The sequence below is a fragment of the Siphateles boraxobius genome, unplaced genomic scaffold (genome assembly GCF_051911475.1).
Source record: "Siphateles boraxobius isolate OS27281-9 unplaced genomic scaffold, OSU_SipBor_1 19, whole genome shotgun sequence".
NCBI classification, from domain to species: Eukaryota; Metazoa; Chordata; class Actinopteri; order Cypriniformes; family Leuciscidae; genus Siphateles; species Siphateles boraxobius.
Window position 1 is genome coordinate 9,337,975 of NW_027508799.1, and position 26,040 is coordinate 9,364,014.

The following is a 26,040-nucleotide window of genomic DNA, read 5'->3' on the forward strand; positions in this document are numbered from 1 at the left end:
GGATGACTGTTATTTGATAGTAATATGCCATAAATGCAGTCCACAAACAGCCGGCGAAGCAGTAATTTTAAGCAAGTATTAATAATAATTATGATTATATTTAGGAATAACAGTGAAGAAAATGGTATTAGTGTCAAGAAGCAAAGAACACAGTGTACACTTTATTGATGTAAGGAATATGGGATCAATATAGCTCTTTGAGAATGAGGATTATATGGAATGAAAGAAGGAAAATGAGTCGTGATGAATTCAGTAAAAAAAAGTATGATGCCCACAGACATGAAGCATGCACACAGACACAATAAGGAAAAACTGTTCCTCTAATTATTAGAACAATGAATCTCCACCATCCTGTCTGCTCAGGTTGAGTGAGTGAGAAGAGCAAGCGGTGTGAAAAAGTTATCCAGTGATTGTTTAGCAACAGGTAAGTTCGGAAACGCAAATAAATACACTGACACCTTTGGACATCCTTAAGGTTTGGAAGAAGTGCACTCAAAGAATGCCTCCCGCTTGAGGCATGATGTCACATAATTCTGTATTGTAAACAAAAAATATTTAAAAATGTTTACTTATTTTCAAAAATAATGATTCTCAGTGGGTTTCCACAAAACATTCTTATAATATTTGCATTTGTGTCATATGCCACACCTGTATTTAGCTGTGCTTCACATTGTGATGCAGCAAATACCAGCTCCTCATCATCATCTTCAGCAGTGGGAATGGAAGTGCCTGGAGCACAAATGTTAAAACTATTACTGTGATCAATACATGGAGACAAACATATGTAAGATGTTGCTTACTTACCAGTAGCGAAAAGCTGCTTTCGGACCAAATGTTTGGCTGGGGGTTCTGCTGCCGGAGGAGGTAAAGTGGACTGCAGTAATGGATCTGGAAACAACAAGTGGACAAGTTTGCCATGACGATAAATGAATACATGTAGAACTGCTGTAGGGAAAATTCTATATTTACACTCCTACTCACAGGGTTTAACTGGTGACATTAGTTTTTTTACCAGCTGTGAAGGTGACAAATGTTTGCCACGCGCCAACAGTGCTTTCACAGTGGCGGTCTGCTGTAAACCAGTTTGGATGGCTGTAGGTGGACGTGCAGAGGCACTAGAGGTTGCAGGTGGACGTGCAGAGGTACTGGAGGCTGCAGGTGGACGTGCAGAGGCACTAGAGGTTGCAGGTGGACGTGCAGAGGTACTGGAGGCTGCAGGTGGACGTGCAGAGGCACTAGAGGTTGCAGGTGGACGTGCAGAGGTACTGAAGGCTGCAGGTGGACGTGCAGGCTGATGTACACTGGTGCCCATATCAGAAGCCCGTCTTTTCAGGACATACGCCTTGAAAATGGCCATGTTAGTGTTGGGCCTGGCATCTGCCTTAACCAAGTACCTGATGAGGGATTCGGCCTCATTGCTCTGGTCTTCATAAACATCCTTCATGGACCGGCAATGAAAGTCACCAAACTCCACCATCAAGTAGCCCTGGTCTCCAGTTGCCCGGGCTTCTGCTTGCATTTCCTGCTTCCTCTTATACTTCTCTACTTCTTCTGCCATCTCTCTAATATGAGAAGTGTACTGTAGGAACAGTTGTTTATTTTCTGACAGGGGGGTTGTCTGCGCTTTCTCACTGGAAATGCTGAGCACCAAATACACTGCGTACCCCAGAGAGTTTTCCAGGAGCCATCTAAATCTCTGACCCTGGTACATCCCAAACTGAAGTTTGCAGTGAGCCAGTACTAAAAACTGGTCACTGGGATCTCCACCGTTTGTGCAGACAAAAGTACTTGCCTCTGCCAGCACCTCCTCCTTCGATTTGGCCCTTCCAGACACCACATTTTGAAGTTGCTTCGCCTCCGCCGATGGCGCCATGAGGAGACGGTTTGATGTTGCTGACTGGCGACGAAAAACGGGGTATGCGTACATTTTCTGAAATGAAAATCAGAAAGAGACTATTACCTCTGTCAATCTAAAAGATACCTGTATGTTAAGTGTGTTATAATAATTTAGCAAACTACACAGCAGGACTTAAATCATGTTTATCAGGCATTTTGGGTGACAATATGGAAAGAAATTATATGAAATATTAGATATTATTATGAAAATCTTGGCAATTACTACTAACTCCCATTATTACACTTCTTTTTTCATTACATGTTGCCCCAAGAATACATTATTATGCAAATTAGATACATAGATACATTGTATAAAATGGGAAAACCCGCTTATGGCCATTTTACACACATATTGCATAAAGCAAAATGGAAGTCTATATCAAATCATTCTGTTATCTTTTATAACATAGTTGGGAATCATCTTCATACAAAGTTTGGTATATAAAATCCTGAAACCTAAACAATTTCAGGATATAAAACACTGATATAATTAAGCTATATCCTCCTGAGACCAAAAAAAGTTTAGTTAATTTAGTATTATGTGTGTCATTACATTGTTTAGAGCATAAGAAAGTTTTTTGCAAAAACGTTTTTTTTTTTAATAATGTTCATATAGGTTATACTATGTCTTCTGTAGAGGACACTAGGACTCATTTTTTATTATTATTTTATTTAAAGACATGAATAGGCAAAAACAATGTTTTTTTTAAAATAAAAAAAATAAAAAACATTGTTTTTGCCTATTCATGTCTTTAAATAAAATAATAATAAAAAATGAGTCCTAGTAGTGTCCTATACAGAAGACATTGTATAACCTATATGAACATTATAAAAAAAAAAAAAACGTTTTTGCAAAAAACTTTCTTATGCTCTAAACAATGTAATGACACACAAAATACTAAATTATTAACTAAACTTTTTTTGGTCTCAGGAGGATATAGCTTAATTAGCGGCCGGCTAATTAACTTAACAGTAGCTACATGTTTTCTTTTCTGTATTTTATCATGGGAAAAGTTACAGGTTCACAGGTACTGAAGTAAACCTGTAATATACACGCTAGCTAGCTATATTGGCATGTCTAATTTTCCAAAAATACACAATGTATATGAATAAATATTAAACGATTATACAGTAATGAAGAATAGCCTTACCTGTTGCAAAGATGACAATAATAGGAGCCGCTGATTGGTCAAAAGTACGTCACAGAAGAGAAACACGATTGGTCAAAAGTAAGCCATGGGAGAGAAACGCGATTGGTCAAAAGTAAGCCACAGGAGAGAAACGCGATTGGTCAAAAGTAAGCCACAGGAGAGAAACGCGATAAGTCAAAAGTAAGCCACAGGAGAGAAACGCGATTGGTCAAAAGTAAGCCACAGCAGAGAAACGCGATTGGCTCACGTGGGCTTACTTTAGCTCAATCGGTAGGAAGCAGCAAGCGCAAGCGAGAGGTAGTGGGATCGATGCCTGCATTCTCCAGTGCTGTCCATCCTTTTTACGCCCCCCTTCAAGGGGCACTCCCTAGATGAGCTCTTGCGGCTCAGTGCTGCCGAAAAGGTTTTTTCGAACGAGGTACTGTACACATTCCTGGCAACAGCAGGTCCCACCGAGATTTGAACTCGGATCGCTGGATTCAGAGCCCAGAGTGCTAACCATTACACCATGGAACCAACACACCCTGCTGGCTGGCTGTCTGAGAGGCAGATAGCGATGAGGCTGGGTGGAATAAGGTAGACAGGAGCTGGCGTTTGGTCAATGGACCGCCTCGACTAAAAGAGGAGGACTTGGTTCCTCTGCCGACACCCGGGACGGAACCAGGGACCTTTAGATCTTCAGTCTAACGCTCCCCCAACTGAGCTATTTCGGCCAGGTCATCATGTCGTTTAGCCAGCAGGCATGTCTGGGAGACCTCCCGTCATTTTCGAGAAGAGCAGAGCGAAGGTCCCAGAGAGAAAATGAGTCCCCCGTACGGGGATCGAACCCGCGACCTTCGCGTTATTAGCACCACGCTCTAACCAACTGAGCTAACCGGCCTCTCTCTGTCACATTTTTTCCCCAATTTCTCAGAAATATCCTGGTTGCCCTAATCAGGCTGAAGAGATTAAAAGCAAAGCCTAATAATGGGCTCGTCCGGGATTTGAACCCGGGACCTCTCGCACCCTAAGCGAGAATCATACCCCTAGACCAACGAGCCGAAACATATGTCCTCCCTGCTGCTGTCGGGCCGCAAACATTTCCGCTTGCATGGCTTAAAGCGCAATATTTTAATCAAATCTACAATTAAAAAGTAGCCAGTGCTAAGTTGCCAGCACAGAGGAAATGAGGCCTCTTTGTTTGCGGTCATTGGAAATCACGCTGCAGCACCTGCACACGTGCTAGGGATCGCGCCTCGTCTTTGTCTTTGAGAGCGATGGACACCTTCTCTCCATCATCGAGGGGAATCAGCTCAAATGGTAGAGCGCTCGCTGCGCAAAAGAAGGGGTCCAATCTTTGCGCCCCGCACGCAAGCGAAAAGGACGCAGAAAACGTGAAAAAATGCACAAATTTGCCCCTTCAACAATATTCCTGTACGTTATGGAAGAGTTTTAGTTACATGTGAAACAAGTCACACTCCGCGGGCTGGGCTCGAACCCGTGTTCTGCGCGACTAGTGTGTGATCAACTGCGCATGCGCCTTCACTTGGTTATCAATGTGACATATCATTATATTGATTGATATTAATTGTGTATATTATTTTAAAAAAAGCATATTACATGTTTATGGTTTAATAAAACTAATACAAATGTTTATTCAAATATGTGTTTTTTGTGTGTGGGATTGATTGATGTGATTTATCTGATTTATTTTAGGACACTTCAAATGTTTTATACACACAAATGCACACAAATATCGAAATGTAATTTTTTTAATTAAAATGAATACACGCAAATATTGAAATAAGTACACACACACATAAATATATGGACATACACACAATATATGTGTTATATACAATGTATACTCTATGAAAGAGTGGGTGGGCCCATGTACAGTTTGCACATTCCAGTCCCAAGGCAATTAAAAGCAGCACAATGAATAAGAGTGTGAACAGTATTTATTTACTAAAATATCAAGACATTAATGAACAACAATAAACAACTAACAATGTAGAAATAGAATAGAACATTCTGTAATATAAATTAAACAAACAAGACATTACAGAAAGATTGAGAGAAAAAAAGAACATAACTGTATTTACATATAGATATTTATTTACAGGTATTTACAAACAATCTTTTTTCTGTGTTGGAAGATTTTTATTATGGAGGTGGCTGTCCAGGTTTTTTCTGCTGGCGCTGTTCTACCAGCCACTCCTCTAAAGATATGCCACCAGAGACACTGGGGCAAAACGTGGCACTGCCGAAGCGGCTGTGGCCGAACTCCTTGGTTTTGGGCTTGCCACACTTAGAGCATTTGTTATATGCCACTTCACGGACATATTTCCTTTTGTGGGCTCCACTGGCCTCCTCTTCTGCCCTGCGTCGTCTGTTCCTCTGAGTGAAGCGGGACACAGACACCGGGGCAGTGGGAGCAGGAGCCTCTCGCATGTCAGGAAACACTGGAGTTGGAGCCAGGAGAGGAGCAGCTGAAGCGCCACCTGCACCAGCTGCCAGCAGCGTGGGCGCAGTGTTCAATAAAATGAACTGGGGCAGTGGCACAGGAACTGGGGGAGGAGTAGGAGCTGCTGGGGTAATTGGCCTCACAATTGCAGCACTGGCAGGTCGTCTGCCCGACCGTAGCTTAGGAGCCTGTCCCGCTCTGTTAGGAGGAAGGACAAACTCGTGCCGGGCCCCTGATGTGGAGGGAGCCTCATCCAGCTCTTCCCGCGGAGCAGGAAGCTGTGAGCTGGCCACAGCGATGCGGTCTTCTGCAGCAAGGCCCTGGGTAAGGACAGTCACTTCCTGGGTGTTCTCCCTTCGATTAAACCTGCAATCAAAAAATGTATTCATAATATGTTTGTAAATATATAAATATGAATGTGTTCTACCTGTATGTCAGAATGGCGGGGAATTTTCTCCGGTGTCCCATGTCGAGCTGTCCCAGGATGTCTTCAGACCAGGCTGGATACTTCTTCTTACACCCTTTGCACTCCAGATACTCTGTGGCCATGTCATATCACCCGTCTATGTCCAGGACCTTGCGCACAGTGCGATAAAGGCCAGCAGCTGTCAGCTTGTAGTTATTGCAGGCTGGCTGGACACAGACAAGTGGAATGGACCACATCTTCAGCGGCATCCAGAGGAACAGAGGGCGGCATAAGAAGATATCAGGAGAAGTAGGGGGCTGGGTGAAGACGGTCGGGGGCTGGGGAGGATACCACCAGAAGTTGGGATGTGGCGTCAGCTCAGGCTTCCCTGTTTTTATGTTGGCCCTGAACAGAGTCTTCCTGATCCAGTCCTGCTGGAAAGATGGGAGCTGCTCTTTCCAGTGGACAGGAAGCTCTGCAGGCGACTGGGACACCTGGCAAGGGGTCCACAATGCTGGAGGAGCAGGATAAGGGGCAGGAGCAGGGGCAGTAGCACGAGCCGGGGCAGGAGCAGGGCCTCTCGAGCCTGCAGTGGCTGGAGCGTAAAAAAACACAACAAAATTATCTTATTGTTTTAGACTTTCACTGCATGACTTTCTCAGCTCTGCTGGACAGCTACTGCGATTACAAGGTTTACTGCAAAGCATGTATGATTAGTAGAGAGACGACATGATGATGAAAAGATGGAAGGAACCAGTGAAAATCATCCTGTTTTTCATCCAAGCCCCATTAGAAGAAATACAAGAAGAAAAAAAGATGGGATCAGCCAAGTGTGTAGCGAAGCAGACAGAACACTACAACAGCCAATTATTCCAAGGGGAGTAGGGGAAGTGTGAGATGACAAGAATGAGTTTTAGTCAGTGATTACGATAAAAAATGAAATAAAACCTTTTACATACACCTTTAAATTCTCTTTTTTCCTTTGAGGATGTTCACTCAAAGAGTGAATGTAGATTGACACCTGTAGGATTACAAATTTATTTAAATGTTTTAATTTAGGTTCAACAGTATTTTAACTGAGAAAGTGCACACACTGTTTTCCATTTTTGAGGCATTCAAGGTTTTGGACATTAACCTCTTGTCACATCTCAAAGGTCAGCTGGGCCTTTTGTTGATCTAATCAGGCTGATTGGATTAGCATCTCAAGGCTCTGAGTTACACTGTTACCTGATGAAATCAGGTAACCAGCTGAATCATGTACTTTCCTTTACATGTTTTGTTCAAGAGTCCCCTCCTCTATGAAATTAATCCAACCCCCTTGAAAGGGTATATGAACTAAATGTATACTGCCTTTGTTAGACTGGATTGAGATGACTACAGCGACGCAATAAAGAACTTATACCTCAACAATCTCCTGGTCTGCAACTCTATCTTTTCTACACTTAAGAAGAAAAAGTTCACAACAGATGGTGCCATGACCCGGATGGAGCTGAAACACCTGAATCCAGAACTGAATCTCAACAAAAGATTTCAACAAAGACTGAATTCCAGACTGAATCTTGAAACTTCAAGCTCAAAAATGAATCTCAACAAAGAATGAACTTCTGACTGAATTCCATACTGAATTTTGAAACTTCAAGCTCAACAAAGATTTCAACAAAGAATTATCTTTCTGACTGAATTCCATACTGAATTTTGAAACTTCAAGCTCAACAAAGATTTCAACAAAGAATTATCTTTCTGACTGAGTTCCAGACGGAATCTTTTCATTCAAACAACGATTCGGTGAGTTTCACTCTATTCAAAGAACCAGACCAGTACGAATTTTGTGCCTCTGTGCCGTCAGAGAAAGAGTTATCAGACAGCTGTAGTGTTTGATTACCTAAAGTTATCCTTTAAAAGTTGTCTTTTAAAGATGAAAATATATCCTCTGTTCAGGAAGGGACGTTTTTAACATCACATGTTAAAAAGATATCCTCTGTGTAAGGCAGGGAAGATTAGTATTATTTTGCTAATTATTTGTTTTGTTGTTTGTTACCTTGTGGTGTTACCCTTTAAAAAATGTATTTTAGAGAAGAGAGTTTGATCTTCTGTTCAGGCAGGGAAGATTAGTATCATTTGCTAATTATTTGTTTTTGTTTTTTTATTATTTTGTTTTGTTACCCTCTAAAAAATTATTTTAGAGAAGAAAAGTTTCATCCTCTGTTTCAGGCAGGGAAGAGTTAGCATTACATGCTAGTAATTTTGTTTTATCCTCTAAAAGTTAGGAAGGTGAAAGATCCTTTCCGTTTCTTTCAGGGAAGATTAGCATAACGTGCTAATATTTTGTGTTTCATCCTCTGTTTCAAGGAAGGTTTATCAACAGTTTGATCTGTGACATAAGTGTAGACTCTTTTGATCAGAGAAGTTTTAGTGTTTGTTTGTGTGGTAACAAAGAAAATCCACAAAATGATTAAGAAAAGTGCTAGACTAATCTCCACAACTAAAAAAGGTGGTCTTGCAACTCCTTTGTGGTCAGATAGCGAATTTAAAACACTGTTAGGAGAACAGATGGATCTAATAGTCACTGAAAAAGTTAGACAAGAACTAACACAGAAATATGAGATTCATCCAGACAAAACTTGGTCGGTAGATGAGTGTAAAAAAGTACCAGGAGCAAGTATTCGCAAGAACAATGTGAAAGGCATAATATGTTGCCATAGAGAATTTGGTTTAGCACTAGCTGCAGAACAGTCTAAATGCAACTCAGAGCTAGAAAAACAGATCAATGAGCTCCGGGCTAAAGTTTCCTCTTTAACCAAAAAATTGAACCGCAACAAAGAGGCAGAAAAAACTGATGTGGAAGAAGTAAGTCAGCCTGATAACATTTACCCTGATTTACGAACGTTCTTTGAAACAGATGTAGCCGTCCAATCAGTCACTGATAAGCCTGTAAATTCAGTTTATGTGTGTGGAGCTAGAAAAACATCACAGGGAATTGAGGAAAATGAAAGTGTTTCTACCCACCCTTCTGTAGTCCGAATACAAACTGTCGCAAAAGCCCTTGGACCTAAGGATATAGAACGACTCTCTGAGAGTTTACCCTCACCACGTAAACAGTTTTCTGAATTTAGAAGGGCATTGATCAGCAAAATTCGTCTATATGACATGTCGTTAACAGAAGTCACACAGTTAATGTCACAAATTTTAACTGATTCTGAATTCAACAGTTTTGAATCTGCAGTGACTTCTGAACTACAACATGCCAGTAGAGGCGATATGAGAGAAGGTGTTTTGAAAATCCTAAAGACTATCTTAGGACCCAAAATAGACTGGTCTAGAGTTACTAGCTGTGTACAAAAGAAAGAAGAAACGGTAAATAAATATACTGAACGGTTTTGTCAGTCAGCCATAACTTACAGTGGAATAGTGGATGATTCTGAAAGTGTGCTCGATGACAAAGGACCACTAATTCGTATCTGGTCAGATGGCCTTGTAGCCGAATACAGAAGAGCTTTGCCATTCCTAGATCTAACTTGGTCTAACAGAACTCTCAGAAGTAACGTTGACAGGTTAGCTGCATTGGAAAGAGATGCTGATGTTAAAACCAAATTTAGCATAGCAAAACAAGAAAACAGGTAGTCTAAAAAAGAAGGCAGCTGCCACTATTGTGGAAGATTAGGACATTGGGAGAAAGAGTGTAGGAAGAAATTGCAAGATACAAAAAGAAATGCTATGCATAATTCTGCTCCTTCTCAGCCTGCTTACAACCCGGAAGCAGTTCCGCAAGTGTCCACTGAAACTTTAGGACAGCTTGTTCAGGCTCTTTTAAGAGCGCAAAAAGACCAGGAAAAAAACTAATTGTTGGGGCTGTGAGTAGCTACCTTAGCCCTGTAATACATCATAATGACACAAGAATTTTTGTGAAAGGTAGCATACAAGAGAAAGAAATTGATTTTTTGCTTGATACAGGTGCAGAAATTTCCATAATTCCTACAAAATTGGCTAAAGGTTTAGACATTCCGTACAAGAAAAACAAATTTTCTTTAACTGGCGTAATAGGTGAAGATTCTGATTTGTATGAAACCCCGCCCATAGATGTACAATTTGGCCCAAAAACTCTGACTACAAAATTGTTATGTGCTCCATTAAATACAGGTGCAATTTTAGGCATGGATCTCCTGAGACAAATACATCTAACTTTAGACGTGTCCTCAGAATCTGCTAGCATTAAAATTTCCTCAGCACAAGTTTCTACCAATAATGTGATCCCTCCTGAGTATGCTTTCTTACAGAATCATCCAATTTGGGCTAAAGACAAGGATGATTGTGGTTTGTTGACAGGTGTAGAACCAATTAAATTGACGGGGACTCCACCCCCGGTCACCAAACAATATCCGATCAATAAGGAAGCTATACAGGGGATCAAACCTATTGTAGAAAAGTTGCTGATGCAGGGAGTGCTAGTTAAAACCAATAGTCCCTGTAACTCGCCCATATGGCCCATCAAGAAATCCAATGGGACATGGAGACTTACAATAGACTACAGAGTAGCCAATAAAAATATTGATAAAATCACCCCTCTAATGGCAGATCCTTCCACAATTTGTAATGGCATACCATTAGAGAGTAAGATTTTTTCAGTAATTGATATGTCTAATGGATTCTTTTCTGTACCGTTGCACTCTGACAGCCAGCCATGGTTAGCTTTCACAGTTGACTGTGAGTGGTAACCAGTGGTAACGTTTACCACAGGGATTTCAAAACTTCCCAACCATATACCATCAGGCTGTCAGACGTGATTTGTGTGACCCAGAATGTCCGGTAAAACAGTCCACTATGATCCAATATGTCGATGATATTTTGATTGCCTTAACAGATCACGAGGTACATCAAACTGAATTGACATCATTGTTGGACTATTTGCATAAGAAAGGACACAAATGCAGCTTTCACAAAGCTCAAATTGCTAAAAAGCAAGTCACATTTCTGGGTCAAACAATTGGTGCAGGAAATAGATCCATTACACAGGATCGAGCGGCTTCAGTCAAAGCCATACCTCCGCCTACTACCATTAAAACACTCCGATCATCTTTAGGAACAGCAGGTTACTGTAGACCTTGGATTGAAGACTATGCCTCAATTGCACAGCCGCTCTATGACTTGTTGAAAGGCCATGGTAAAGATTCTGATACTGTTTGTATGGAAGAATGTCACCTCAAAGCGTTCAATGATTTGAAGAGAGCACTATGTCAAGCACCAGCATTAGGAATTGCCCAAACTGATAGACCATTTGTGCTTTATGTCCATGAACATTTAAGCTTCATGACTGCATGTCTAATGCAAGATCATGGGGGCAGTTTACGCCCAATTCATTACTATTCTGGTCAACTTGACATAGTAGCTCAAGGTATGGGCCCATGCCTCAGAGCAGTACAGGCAGTGCATCTAGCGCTTCAGGCTTCATCAGGAATGGTGTTAGGACAGTCTGTAAACGTAAGATGTCCGCACGCAGTGCCCGCATTAATGAATCAAGCAAAAGCCACTTCTGTCACTTCCTCTCGCTGGGGAAATTGGTTAGCAACTCTCACAGCCCCGAATATTGCCTTACAGCGCGCACCTGTCACGAACCCATCCTCGTTTATGATGTCTGCAATGACTGAGAATTTGTTAGAGGATGAAGGAGAAATGACTCACGATTGTGTTACGCTTACATATACACCTACGAGTGTAGTCAAAGAAACTCCCATAGAGAATTCAGAATTTTAGTTGTTTGTTGATGGGTCAGCTCAAGTAATTGAAGGTAACAGACGAGCAGGTTATGCAGTAACGTCCACCACGGAAGTGTTAGCTTCAGGACGTCTTCCAGATCATTTTTCAGCTCAAGCTGCAGAACTAGTAGCCCTAACAAGAGCATGCACGCTAGCTTCAGGATCAGTTGCTAATATCTACACAAATTCCAGATATGCTTTTGGGGTAATTCATGATTTTGGTGTCATTTGGCAAACCAGACAGTTCCTAACGTCTGCTGGATCCCCCATTAAGCATGCTGAATTAGTGAAAGATCTAATGTTTTCCATGAAACTTCCAAAGAAATTAGCAGTGATCAAAGTGAAAGCACATCTCACAACTAATACTACAGAAGCTAAAGGTAATGCTCTTGCTGATATGGCAGCTAAACAGGCTTGTTTCTATGCAACTGTACAAGTGTGTTCAGGTAGTGCAGCACAGAAGACAATTATGCCTCCTGAATCAATAATTGATCTGTACAAAGATGTTCCTCTGTATGAAGCATAGACATGGTTAGACAAAGGAGCCACAGTGGATTCATCCGGTTGCTGGACCAAAGGGGGAAAGTATGTTGCTCCCGAATCACTGTTGCCATATTTGGCTCAACAAATACACAATTTGGGTCACAGTGGTCCAGCAACGATGAATCACAGCTTCTCAAATCAGTGGTGGAATCCAAAATTCAGAAATGTAGCCACAGAAACAGCCAAAAGGTGTGTTACATGTCAGAAAAATAATGATGTACCAGCAGCCACTACACCAGCAGCACATACCCCAGCCCCACCAGGACCATTTCGTCACCTGCAAGTTGATTACATATCATTGCCTCGTTGTAAGGGAAAAACTGATGTTTTGGTAGTAATAGATAAGTTCTCAAGATGGGTAGAAGCTTATCCAACAGGGCGTGCTACAGCTGCACATACTGCTAAATGTCTTGTCACTGATTTCATTCCCAGATGGGGATTACCAGATAGCATTGACTCAGATCAAGGTAAACACTTCACAGGAGAGGTAGTCAAGGAAGTGTCTAGAATGTTGCAGATTAAGTGGAACCTTCACTGCCCCTATAGGCAAAAAGCATCAGGACAGGTTGAACGTGCAAACAGAAAAATCAAAATCAGGCTAAGCAAAATGCATCAGGAAGGAGTACCATGGGTCGAAGCACTGCCAGCAGTACTGTGTAGTATGAGAGCATCACCTAACAGAACAGTAGGACTGAGCCCTCATGAGATTATTACTGGACGCCCCATGCAGATGCCAGGTGTGATTGATCTTAGAAATGCTGATGTACACATTGCCTCAGATGCCCTGATTGCTTACTGTGAAAACCTAACAAAGGCGGTACAGAGTGCCAGAGGGAGAGTTGAGTCATGTTGGCAGACTCCACCAGAAGGTGGACACACAATCATCCCAGGTCAATGGGTCATGATAAAGTCGTTCAGAAACAAGCCGTTAGAACCTAAGTGGCATGGGCCACATCAAGTGATGTTGATTACAGCAGCTGCAGTATTGTGTCAGGGAATGAAAACCTGGACTCATGTGTCACACTGTAAAGTAGCTCCCCCACCTACAGGGATAGGATAGGACACGAACCAGTGAGGAGCCGAGGGAAGAACCGATTGCAACAGGCGTCGGAGGGCCAACCCTTCGGTGAAGAATCCCTCATAGGCCTTCCCATTCATTAATCCATCCTCACCTCACTGCGTTCTTTAGGTGTCATAATTAAGAAATAGGGAAAGAGGGAACAAAAATAGCAGACTCAGAAAAGTTTACAACCCAAGTGTTTGAACAAATACTGCTCCACTGTCTAGCAGAATCAGAAAAAGTTCACAATCCTAGTGTTTGAACAAATACTGCTCTACTGTCTTTTGTTTTTCTTTCTTACTCTGTGCAGACACCACTTGATGACTGTCTGGGACCCATACGCACCAACCTCCTCACCTGCGTATGAAGTCGAGCCAACTATCACAAAAGGATAAAGAAAAGAAAAAGAAAAAAAATACACAACGCAGAGACTAACATCCGAAACCTTCAGTCATCCATCAACATGATCAAGATTGTCGTTCTACTAAGCATCATAGACATCGCACAAAGTGTGGACTCCAGAAACAACATATTCTTAGAGCTGATGAATATGTCAAGAAATGCCTTGTTTGCTGGGAAGAACGTTTGCATGCCACACGCACCTTCAGTAGGAGCAGGAATCCCATGGGTGGCCCACCCTATCTCCAAATGTGACACGTGTACCTTATTCAATCATCATACCAGTGGATTATACAACAAGGATACATGTCACAACATAACAATGGTAATAACATTACCATCCTGCAATCTAACTTCAGCTACTCCCATCATGACAGATCTACTCCTGCCAATGATGTTCTATTGGTGCGTGGAAAATTATGCTCCAGCATCGACTCCACTGGGTGAAATTCCTCGTGAACGTTGCAGCTTTGTGATTGAAAGAGGAACAGAATCCCATGTCATCCTCCCCAGCCAATTCAACGGAAGGTGCACCCTGGTTTATGTTCTACCAGCTATCAGAGAAAATACAAACTCCAGCCCAAGCTCCCCACAGCTACAAAATTCAGCTCCTACCACTAACGAAGCAGATGGCTGCATTCCAGGACTCACTTGTGCACAAACATGGTGGTCAAGAACTCTTGGAGCATTAATACCATCTTATGGTGTCATGCAAGCCCTTGATCAAGTCAGAAGCTTATCGAATTCTGTGTATTGGCCAATGATACGGCTTTGGCCCTTGGTAACATCACGGACACTCTCGCTTCGCACAAGATAATGATCTTACAGAACAGAGTGGCCTTGGATTACATTCTAGCGACGCAAGGAGGAGCCTGCACCATCATCGAACCTGAGTGCTGCACCGGGCTAATGGATCCAACAGAGAACTTGAACAAAATCCAACAAGACATTCTTGATCTTTCAGCAAAATTACATCAGATGACTGAAGATAAGTCTTCATGGTTCGGAAACTTGATTGGTAAACCCTGGCTGTGGATAAAGGAAATAGCAATTATGTTGTTGTTTGTTCTACTGGCGTACTATCTATGCGTCCACAGTATCAAGTGTTTCATTCAACATATGAATCACGCCTCTCTCGAGAAAATCACAGTTCCTACCAGAAAAGACTATTACCCGTAGGGATGTCACGGACCCTAAAATTGCATGTTTGTTTAAGTGTCTAAATTTGTATTTTGTGAGAGTTATTTAGAACTCTCAAAGGGGGAAATGTAGGATTACAAATTTATTTAAATGTTTTAATTTAGATTCAACAGTATTTTAACTGAGAAATGCACACAATGTTTTCCATTTTTGAGGCAATCAAGGTTTTGGAAATTAACCTCTTGTCACATCTCAAAGGTCAGCTGGGCCTTTTGTTGATCTAATCAGGCTGATTGGATTAGCATCTCAAGGCTCTGAGTTACACTGTTACCTGATGAAATCAGGTAACCAGCTGAATCATGTACTTTCCTTTACATGTTTTGTTCAAGAGTCCCCTCCTCTATGAAATTAATCCAACCCCCTTGAAAGGGTATATGAACTAAATGTATACTGCCTTCGTTAGACTTGATTGAGATGACTACAGCGACGCAATAAAGAACTTATACCTCAACAATCTCCTGGTCTGCAACTCTATCTTTTCTACACTTGAGAAGAAAAAGTTCACAACACACCTGAGAAGTGCCATTCCTCTGTGTTGTGAAACAAAATAATATGTCATTTAAAAAATACTGTTTTGTTTTATTTGTAATTGTTTGTAAAATATTGTTTAAGATTTACATACCTTGAGGAAGTTGTTCCTCAGCTTTCGAGGCTACAGTTGCCATCTCCAGGTCATCTTCCTCCTCAAAAAAATCCGTAGCAGCAGAGTCTGTAAAATAACATAAAACACTAATCAGATGTCACCAACACACTTGTATGCGTTAAGTGATACTCACCACATGTAAAGAGCTGTCTCCGGGCTGCGGACTCAGACGCAGGAGGTACAAGTGGTCCTGCAGCTGTTGAACACGCATTTTCGTTAGACATATATACTGCATAGTATATACTGTAATGATTTTAAAGCTTGCAAATCACTTACAGGGTTTGGCTGGAGACAAAATCTTTTGTGCCAGCTGTGAAGCAGATAAATGCTTCCCCCGCGCCAACAGGGCCTTCACGTTGGTCACCAGCAGTGGCCTGTTCTTAGTGGCAGTAGGTGGAGGAGGAACAGACACAGTGGCAGTGGGCACAGCAGCATTGATGTCAGATGCAGTGGGCACAGTGATGGTGGGCACGTGGGCTGGAGCCTGCCTCTTCAGCACGTATGCTTTGAAAAGGGCCATATTGGTGTTAGGCCTGGCCTTTGCCTTCTTCAGGTAGGTGATGAGAGCCTGGGCCTCCTTGCTTGGGTCCTCATACACCTCCTTCATTGACCTACCCTTAAAATCCCCAAACTCCACCATCAGACATCCAGAGTCTCCTGTCCTCTGGGCCTCCTGCAGCATGGCCTGTTTTTTATGATACACCTCCACAGCCTCGCCTACCACCCTGATCTGCGAGGTGTATCTGAGGAACAGGTGTTTGTTGGCCGACAGCGGATTGTCCCTCTCCTCCTCCCCCAAAATGCTGCTGACCAGATAGCAGGCATACCCCAGTGAGTTCTCCAGTAGCCACAGGAACCTCTGACCCTGGTGTCACTCACAAAGGCAGTGGCCTCAGCCAGGACCTCCTCCTTACACCTGGCCCTCCCTGCCAACACGATCTCCCTCCTATTGTCCTCCTCAGTTGGCCCCATAAGGAGTCGACCCTCAGAGGTTCTTCGTAAAAACGGGTATGCATACATAATCTGAAAGGACACAGGCATAAACAGAACGTTACATAGCTGTCATATTCCAACTGAAAGTATTTTACTACAGCATTTGTTTTTTATGTAATTAATTATTATAATATTATAATAATTAATGATTATTATTATTATGAGCATAAGCATTATTGTTTTTTATACAACTGTGAATCACTTTGAATTGCCTTGTGTACAAATTGTAAATAGTGTGATGAACTTATTAATAAGAAAATAAATAACACTTCTTGGTACAATCTTGCTGGTATCATGCCATGCTTAAATCATTTTGTTTTGTTTAGCTTTTGTGGCAGAGATTACTAAGAAACACCAAATATAACATAAAGGCGTTTATGACAATTCATAATAATATGATCATCAAACAGATCTAAAACTTAAAATGGTATATCAAAACGTTTTGGTATATCTTTTATAACATAGTTGAGAATCATTTGTTGAAACAAAAAAACACTTGTTTTTGCCTATTCATGTCTTTTTAAATATGTATAACATAGTATTTAAAAAGATAACATAAATATGTATACTGGTGTATAACATAGTATAGTATAACATATATGAATTAAACTTTTTTTTTTAAAGGTTTTAGTAAAAATCTTCTTGTGCTCAAAATAATGTAATGAATGACACAAAAAAAATACTAAATTAACAACAACAAAAAAATGGTTTAAGGAGGATATAGCTTAATTAGCGGTTGGCTAATTATCTTGACAGTAGTGACATGTTTTTTACTGTATATCATGGTGAAGTTGCAGGTTCACATGTACAGAAGAAAACGTGTGCTATTACACGCTAGCTAGCTTTATTGGCATGTTTAATTGTCTAAAAACAAACACTGTTTATGAATAAATAATGATCGATTATACAGTGGTGAAGAATAGACTTACCTGTTGCAAAGATTGCAAAGATGACGATAATAATAGCGGTCGCCGATTGGTCAAAAGTAAGCCACAGGAGCAGAGCCAGGAGAGAAACGCGATTGGTCAAAAGTAAGCCACAGGAGAGAAAGGCGATTGGTCAAAAGTAAGCCAAAGGAGAGAAACACGATTGGTCAAAATTAAGCCACAGGAGAGAACGCGATTGGTCAAAAGTAAGCCACAGCAGAGAAACACGATTGGCTCACGTGGGCTTACTTTGGGCTTACTTTGGCTCATTCGGTAGGAAGCAGTAGGCGCAACGGGGTCTCGGTTTCCAGCGTGGAAAGCGAGTCCGCCATTGCCGGAAAAGTCCAGGTCTGCTTTCTTTTATAACCTAACCCATGGACTGGCTAGCCGTAGGTCTCTGTGGCGCAATTGGTCAGCGCGTTCGGCTGTTAACCGAAAGGTTGGTTGTTCGAGCCCTCCCAGGGGCGAATGGTGTTTTTCGTTGACGTCCTGCCATGCCACCACCAACACAGCTGCAGAATTTAGCACACGTGTGTCAATAACACATCCGTGTCATTTCGGACGCATGACACAACGTTTCTTGGCCCCTTTTAGCGTTTACAGCTTGGTCAGTTGCTTTGTGTTCAAAGAAGACTGCGGGTGTTGTGAAAGTTTACATCAGCTTATGTTTGCTGTGGCGCGTGGATGGAATGCTCATGTTTTGTTCCGGGTGGTGGAGGCCTGTGTTCCAGAGAGGTCTTGCTCAAAACTCCTTTTAAAACACCATCGAGCATCCGTAATAACTTCCGACATTGATCGAACGTGGATTTTGTTCTCATAAGGACGGCCCCGGTAACTTGTAACCTATCAGGCTCTCAGGCATGAGGTCAATCGATTCGGCATAGGCCTATATGTACTAGCATTTTTGCTTCCGGTTGGAGGCTGTGTCCCTCCAACTCTTTGTTTGTATGACTCACTTTTGCCTTTGGATATTTGGAGAAGTTTGCCTTCGGTAACCGCTCTCTCACTCGACAGACCGAAACGGAACTTTAGCTCCGGGTTGTGCATATTATTGGCCTGCTCTAATGGGTCAAATTGTATCCCCCAACAACAGATATGGCTCAAACAAACAAATGACACTCTAAGCTCCAGTCGGTAGAGCATGAGACTCTTAATTTCAGGGTCGTGGGTTCGAGCCCCACGTTGGGCGCATCTATTAGCCCTCTCTCTTCCCAACGGGGTCTCGGTTTCCAGCGTGGAAAGCGAGTCCGCCATTGCCGGAAAAGTCCAGGTCTGCTTTTTTTTATAAGCTAACCCATGGACTGGCTCGCGGTAGGTCTCTGTGGCGCAATTGGTCAGCGCGTTCGGCTGTTAACCGAAAGGTTGGTGGTATCTTCATCTTTGCTTGGCGAATGGCGTTATCGGGCTTCATCTTTGTCAGAGTTCCTTGGCCAATCACGTTTCGGATCTCCATCTTTGCTGAGCCAATGGCGTTCTCTGGCTTCATCTTTGAGAGGATTCTTTGGCCAATCACGCGTCGAATCTTCATCTTTCAGGCGCCGTGGAGAGACGAGCTCTTTTTTATTCTCAGGTATACCCGCGCCAAAGTATTGCCGTTCATTCATCGAATGTCAACAAGTAAGATAAACTACATTAACAACAATATACTAATACATATTTCATTTTCTTCTCGTATTTTATGACCCATTAAGGTGTTTATTGTTATGATCTATCGCAATCTTGATCTGCTGGCAACCTCAGCATTTCATCTTAATGTTTTGATGAACTACATTAACATCAGCAACATATTTTTCATATATTACTAACATTTTCTCTTATGTTATGCTGCATTAAGGTACTTTTTAATGTTATGATCTATATATCTTGATGAGCTAGTATATTGCAACACTTTTCTATTACACTATTTTTTGATAAACTACAATCTACATTAACAACAATATATTTTAATTTGCATGTTAAAATGTAAAGTTGTTAAGTGTCATGATCAGTCTTGATGTAGTATACTGCAGCACTTCTCATGTTATTGTCTCCAATGATGTATTACATTAACAACAATAATATATTCATGGATTTTTACCTTTCAGTGTTCTTTAAGGTGTGTTTAAAAATGTCAATATCGATCATGATTCTGGTGTGTTATTGTTTAGTGTTTAATTATAGTAGTACTGTATCAAATACAGTAATAAGTAGTCAATCGTTAGTAATACGTTAATGTAATTTATGTTTTAGCTAAAAAGACTAAACATGTTTCAAATGTTCCAGAGATGTCTAAAAAGTCACACAAGGCCATGGGGGACGATGAGTGGATGTCTTGTCTGCGGCGGTTTGCCAGCACAGGGGTTTGGCCCTCGGCAGAAGAAATGGTTTGACCTCTTTCAGAGGGTATGTAATGACAAAAGTTAATGAGAAAACATGCTAAAACTGACATAACATAACTTTGAGGTCTTTATTTGTACAGATAGATAAATGTCCAATGCAGGTTCGTCGTCAGGCAACACTTTTTGGTGAACCACAGAAATGCCTTTGTGGATTCCATCAGGCTAAGGTATGCATTTAAGTATGAGCCACCCGTCCCTTCCCTCATCTACCACCAGGCTCCATCTCCAGATCGCTTTTTTAATCACCGTCTTCTGGTGTGGATGCCCTACCATTTGTGGAAGTTCAGACTGTTCTGTACTGCATGTGGGAAGCAGCTGACTGGATATGGCCTCCACAAGAGAGCACGGAAGGTCCTGGACATCGACAGGTACTACCTTATGGTAACAGAGACTCTCAGGTGTACTGTGTGTTGCCTGAGTTACCTGTCTACCAGTCAGACTGTCCTGGACCAGCTCGATGTGCCCCATAGAAGACTTTTCCGTCTGATTTTGACACAGAAGTGATTTAAAATCTACATGCCTTGTACATAATTTTGTAATGTGTTTATAATAAAGACATTCATATTTCAAAATTAATCATTTATTTTCTGAAGCAGAAATGTGTAATATGAAGTAAATGCAAAATAAAAGTGTTTTTTATTTACCATAAAATAAATTACATAAGCAAATCTTCTCTTTTACACAAAGGTATGCTTGTGACATTCGTGTCATACGCATGCTGAGGGAACGGACGCTGGGCAACAGTCCCACAAGACTTGTCAAACAGCTGAGGGAGAACCATGGGGAGGAGTGGCTTGACCGTTTGGTGCACTATATGGAGGAGTGTGCTGGTTTTATCAACTTCCCCAGCCTCTTACCTGTCATGTGCCAAAAGCCTCCAGAGTAGGGGTGTCGAAATTAATCGTTTCTACGATGCATCGCGATGCAGACGAGGACGATTCGGTTATCTGTTCAGTAATAGACCATAACCGGTTATAATTTACTGACGCTTTTCTGACGTCATTTGTCACGTATGTGCTTTGTCCTGATACCATACACTGGCAGAGGGAGGCGAGATGTGTGCGCATAATTAAAAATGCTCCAGCTACTTTAAAAGCCTACATCTGGACACATTTCGGCTTTTATGAACAACCTGGTCAGCACGACCTGGAGAAGACACGCGCTGTGTGCGCTCATGTCACGCACAAATAGAATAGGGAGGAGGTAATAGCAATATTTACTTGATAAACAATGTTAGCCGTGTTCACCCCGAGCTGTTACGCCTGGCAGAGCCGGACTGCTTTAGAGTAAGAGAATGAGCTTCAACGTCACCCGAATCCGCAGCCAAAACAAATAATCCACCCGCCTCAATATTGTTCTCTGATTTAAGCATTCGCTGCCAGCCTATGGTGAAATTACAATTATTCTGTGTTGTTACGGGTGATTATAAATGATCGTCATCTACAACAGTGAACTCTCGACGGTTGATGCGCGCGCCTCTAATGGTGACATACACACTGATGAATGAGCGCTGCTTTTAAATAAACATTTCTTTAAAACAAAATTGATTTGATAAAATTTTATTTTCTTAATGGCATAAACAGGCCTTTGAAATTCAAACTGGAATTTCACTGTTTCTGTCACTGCGACTTCCCGAACAGACGAACACACACGCACGCGCACGGATCACTTTTAATGTAAATTTGAAAATTGAGGATGCGGTGCATCGAAATGCATTGTGAGACCGAATTGAACTGAATCGATGACATGATAATCGTAACCGAACCGAACCGTGATACCATTGTAGGTTCACAGCCCTACTCCAGAGCCCACTGATGTCCCTACTAGCAAGTGGCTGCTGTCAGTTTATGGGAGGGACATTATCAGTCGCATAGACCACATCAAGGCAAGCATAACCTCCACGTTTGGGACCATTTTGAAAATGGACTCAACCAAACAGGGAATTATTTGACATTATTACTGATGTTTTAACTGTTGTGAAGTTTGAAATGATTTGTGTTATGCTTTATTAATATTTTTAATTTGGTTGATTTTAGAACACAAAGAAGTTGGCAGGCACAGCCAGGGGAACAGCACAGTGGGTGACTTCTGTTGGCAATGAGACAGGACAAATTCTTATCAGTGTCTTGACTGCTCAGGAAGGTCCAGCACTGGACACCATGGTCTCCGGACTGATTAACAGGTACAGCCAGGCGGCCGTGGCTCCACCACTGCTTTCTGTACGTGGACTGTGGCTGCTGCATAGAGAAGGGGCAGAGCAAGCTACAGGCCAGATTTGGAGGATGGCCTGACCTCAATATATGGCTGGACATCTGGCACTTCATGCGTCGGCTGGCAGTGGGGTGCACCACTGATGCTCATCCTCTCTACCCAGTCTTCATGTCACATCTCTCTGCGTGCATTTTTGAATGGGACCCAGATGATGTGGCTTTGTTGCGGCGGGCAAAGAGAGAGCAACTGCAGGAGGAAGGTGTGCCTGTCATCACAGATAACCTTGTGGACCAACGCATCACCAAAAAAGAGCTGGCGCTCTATTGCCGTCGGAGGACTCGTGGGGTGGAGTCCACAACCCGCTACCTTGACAGGCTTCTGCAGGAACTGAAGGGGGATAAGGGGAGAGATATGATGGGGGTTTCTTTGCTGGACACAGTGAGGATAGAGCACATCTGGCGTGTTCAGATGAGGCATGTTAAGTGCATCCAGGATCCGCCAGGTGTGTTTCTCTACACTGTGATGGGCACCACCACCACCAAGGGAGGATTAGTTCTCACGAAGTACAGATGTGCTAGGGGCTCGACCTCACTTGAATCTTTCCACTGCCACCTAACAGGTTCATTCCAGGTTTGTGGCTTATTGTGTTTGCAGTATTATATATTCAACACAATAGAACATCTAATATCACTTTATATTTTCTGAAGGAACCCAGTTTCATGATTTCCATTGTTCACTTCTTTACAGGAACCAGTGCTAACACACTGAATTTTCAGTTGTATCTCCTGGAAGGCCTGAACAGGTGGAACCAAGACCGGGCAGCAGCATCAATTTCGACAAAATCCTCCCCTCTTCTCACCTACGCAGGGCAGGAGGTGCAAAGCATCAACACCAACAGCCTAAATGTTTTTGGAGAGAAGCTTGTGCCCACCTTCCAACCTCCTGCACAGTACACTGGTAAGACTCTCACAGTACATTTTACAGCACATGGTTCTTTGCTAATGAAAGGGCTATGTGTTTAACACACTGCATTCTGTTTTTAGGGGAGCTAATTGGAGTGGACTATCTACTTAGTCAGACAGGGCAGCCACTTCAGTCAATAGATGCTGACAATGAGCAGACAGACCAGCTGCTGGAGGAAGTAAATGTAGATGAGCAGGATGAGGGATTTGAGGAGGACATCAATGAGGACCCTACACTGAGTTTCCTCCTTGAAGATGAAGCTAACTATAACCCACTTACAATTCAGCCTGTTCATCCCTCATCTCAGTCTTCTGCTGCCTCATCACAGTCTGCTGCTGCCTCATCCCAGTCTGCCTTCTCCCAGTCTATTGCTCCATCATCCGAGTTTGCCTTTCCCAGTCTTTTGCTGCCTCATCCCAGTCTGCCTTTCCCAGTCTACTGCTCCTTTATCCCAGTCTGCTGCTCCTTCATCCCAGTCTGCTGCTCCTTCATCCCAGTCTGCTGCTCCTTCATCCCAGTCAGCTGCTGCCTCATCCCAGTCTGCTGCTCCTTCATCCCAGTCTGCTGCTCCTTCATCCCAGTCTGCTGCTCCTTCATCCCAGTCAGCTGCTGCCTCATCCCAGTCTGCTGCTCCTTCATCCCAGTCAGCTGCTGCCTCATCCCAATCTGCCTTCTCCCAGCCAGCTGCTGCCGCCTTCTCCTCTCAGCCAACTACATCCATAGACCGGTATGCACCAGGTTCTCCCACTCATGTGCCTGAAGATCTTTTGGTATGTAAATTTCACAATAGAAACTTGCCACGAGCAAACTAATTTGTAATTCGACAAACTGATTAATACTACCATTAAGATGTAATTTCAATGATCTCTTTTTTTCTTTACCATTTAAAATGATACTGTTTTAGGCTGTGGATTACCAGAACATTCCAGGAATGGACCGGGTGGACAGACTGGCTGAGTATTTGGTAGAGCTGAGGTCAAGCACAGGGTTAACACTGAGCAGGAAGCAGGTATCTAAACGTTTTGAATGTTTGTTAACTTGGAAAAGACCACACAAAACACAATGTGACTGTAAAAACAGTGTTACTGAACTATGTATGCGAAATTACCCGTTTCCTTTTAACTCTGCTATGCCTCTATACTTCTATCCTTCTTCAGGTTGATGACATTGTGTGCTTGTGGCAGAGCCTGCTTGATTATGACAAGCAGTGAGTGAGGTTTGCTGCCAGACACCAGGACAGGCTGACAACAGGGAGGTTCAGGTCTCCAAAAAAGAAGGCTGTTTTCACCCCTGGAGTGGACAGCCTGAAACGGAGTGTGTTGGCATCTACAGCTTCACCTATCCAATGGCCAGACTGCTGTCGTCTCGTGGATGCCATTTTCATCAGGCTCTGTCGCATCCATCAAAGTCCGAGGAAGAAAGAGAAGGTGAAGCTGAGTCGCTGGTCTCTCATTTTACAAGATTACAGAAAGATCCGGCAGCTGATCCTGTCTAATGTTGCCATCATGCAGGACACTACTCTCCAGCTGGTGGAGGTAAATCAGACCACTCTGGTTCAGTGGCACAACAGCAGGGTTAAGAAGCAAGATCAGACTCTTCTGATTCAGGGGATCGATCTGCCTGACCCTCTTGGTGTTGCTGCTGAGGCTCTCCCACCTGCCAGTGTCCGTGCTGTTGCTCCACCCCAGGTCCAGGGAGAGCAACATATTAACAAACTGCCACAAAGCACAGCTGGGCAAGCTAGATTAAAAAGGTGCATCACTAGCTATACAACTGAGGCAGTCATACCCAAGCGGACAACCCTGAGGCCAATAATTCCTCGGCCCGTTGGCAGCCTTCAACCAGAACCTGTCCTTCCCAGCCCCAGTGCGACTGTCCCTCTTGCCTCCCACACTACCCCTACCTTCACACTGTTTGTTGTCCCCCAAAGCCCTCATACTGTAGCCCCAGCCACTCCCAGTTTCGTCCTCCTACCTCCTGCCACAGTCAGTCAATCTCAACCCACCGTCCCTCGTCCATACCACAGAAAGGTTGAGGCAAATACCTGCAGGAAGTGTGGATAATTTAGGACAGCAGCGACTGGGCACAGCCAGTTTAGAGGGACTATTTACTGCCCTGTCACAGAGACACTTACGAAAGAACAGTGGCTTGAAAAAGTAAAGAAAAAGAAATAGCTAATTTTTTATATATACATTACATTATTTTATATATATATATATATATATATATATATATATATATATATATATATATATATATATATATATATATATATATACTATCAACACCAGACAGAAGGAGATTCACGTCACCAGATGGAAAGAAGCGTAAATGGATGGAGAAGGATAGGTTACTGTAAAGCTACGTCTTAGTTGGTGATTATCTTGGCGAAAGCCGAGTACAAATCAGCATGAGGTTTTAACACCTACTCTCGTGTAATGGAAATCTTTACTCACTTCTATGTATATAGTTTTATTAAGTTTTTTATAAAGTTTTTAAAAATCAAGTCAGGAATCTGGGTGTGTCTCTGGAGTCAGACCTTAGTTTCAGTAGTCATGTCAAAGCAATAACTAAATCAGCATATTATCACCTGAAAAATATTGCAAGAATTAGATGCTTTGTTTCCAGTCAAGACTGAGAAAAACTTGTGCATGCTTTCATCACCAGTAGGGTGGATTATTGTAAATGACTTCTCACTGGCCTTCCCAAAAAGACCATAAGACAGTTGCAGCTCATACAGAACGCTGCTGCTAGGATTCTGAGCAGAACCAGAAAATATGAACACATCACACCAGTCCTCAGGTCTTTACACTGGCTGCCAGTTACATTTAGGATTGATTTTAAAGTATTATTACTGGTATATAAATCATTCAATGGCCTAGGACCTCAATACATTGCAGATATGCTCAGTGAATATAAACCCGACAGATCACTCAGATCATTAGGATCACATCGGCTAGAAATACCAAGGGTTCACTCTAAGCATGGCGAGTCTGCTTTTAGCTACTATGCCAGCCGCAGCTGGAACCAGCTTCCAGAAGAGATCAGATGTGCTCCTACAGTAGTCACATTCAA

At 42.5% G+C, this 26,040-nt stretch overlaps 4 non-coding genes across 4 annotated transcripts; 1 reads left to right on the plus strand and 3 right to left on the minus strand.

Annotated features, from left to right (window-relative positions):
* Window positions 1-3,491: 3,491 nt before the first annotated feature.
* trnaq-cug (transfer RNA glutamine (anticodon CUG)) lies at window positions 3,492-3,563 on the minus strand. Its single transcript has one exon. It is a non-coding gene; the product is annotated as a tRNA-Gln (tRNA).
* A 286-nt stretch (window positions 3,564-3,849) lies between these two features.
* trnai-aau (transfer RNA isoleucine (anticodon AAU)) lies at window positions 3,850-3,927 on the minus strand. Its single transcript has one exon. It is a non-coding gene; the product is annotated as a tRNA-Ile (tRNA).
* An 88-nt stretch (window positions 3,928-4,015) lies between these two features.
* On the minus strand, window positions 4,016-4,087 carry trnap-agg (transfer RNA proline (anticodon AGG)). The gene has a single exon. It is a non-coding gene; the product is annotated as a tRNA-Pro (tRNA).
* Window positions 4,088-17,806: 13,719 nt separating this feature from the next.
* trnan-guu (transfer RNA asparagine (anticodon GUU)) lies at window positions 17,807-17,880 on the plus strand. Its single transcript has one exon. It is a non-coding gene; the product is annotated as a tRNA-Asn (tRNA).
* The last annotated feature ends 8,160 nt before the right edge of the window (window positions 17,881-26,040 follow it).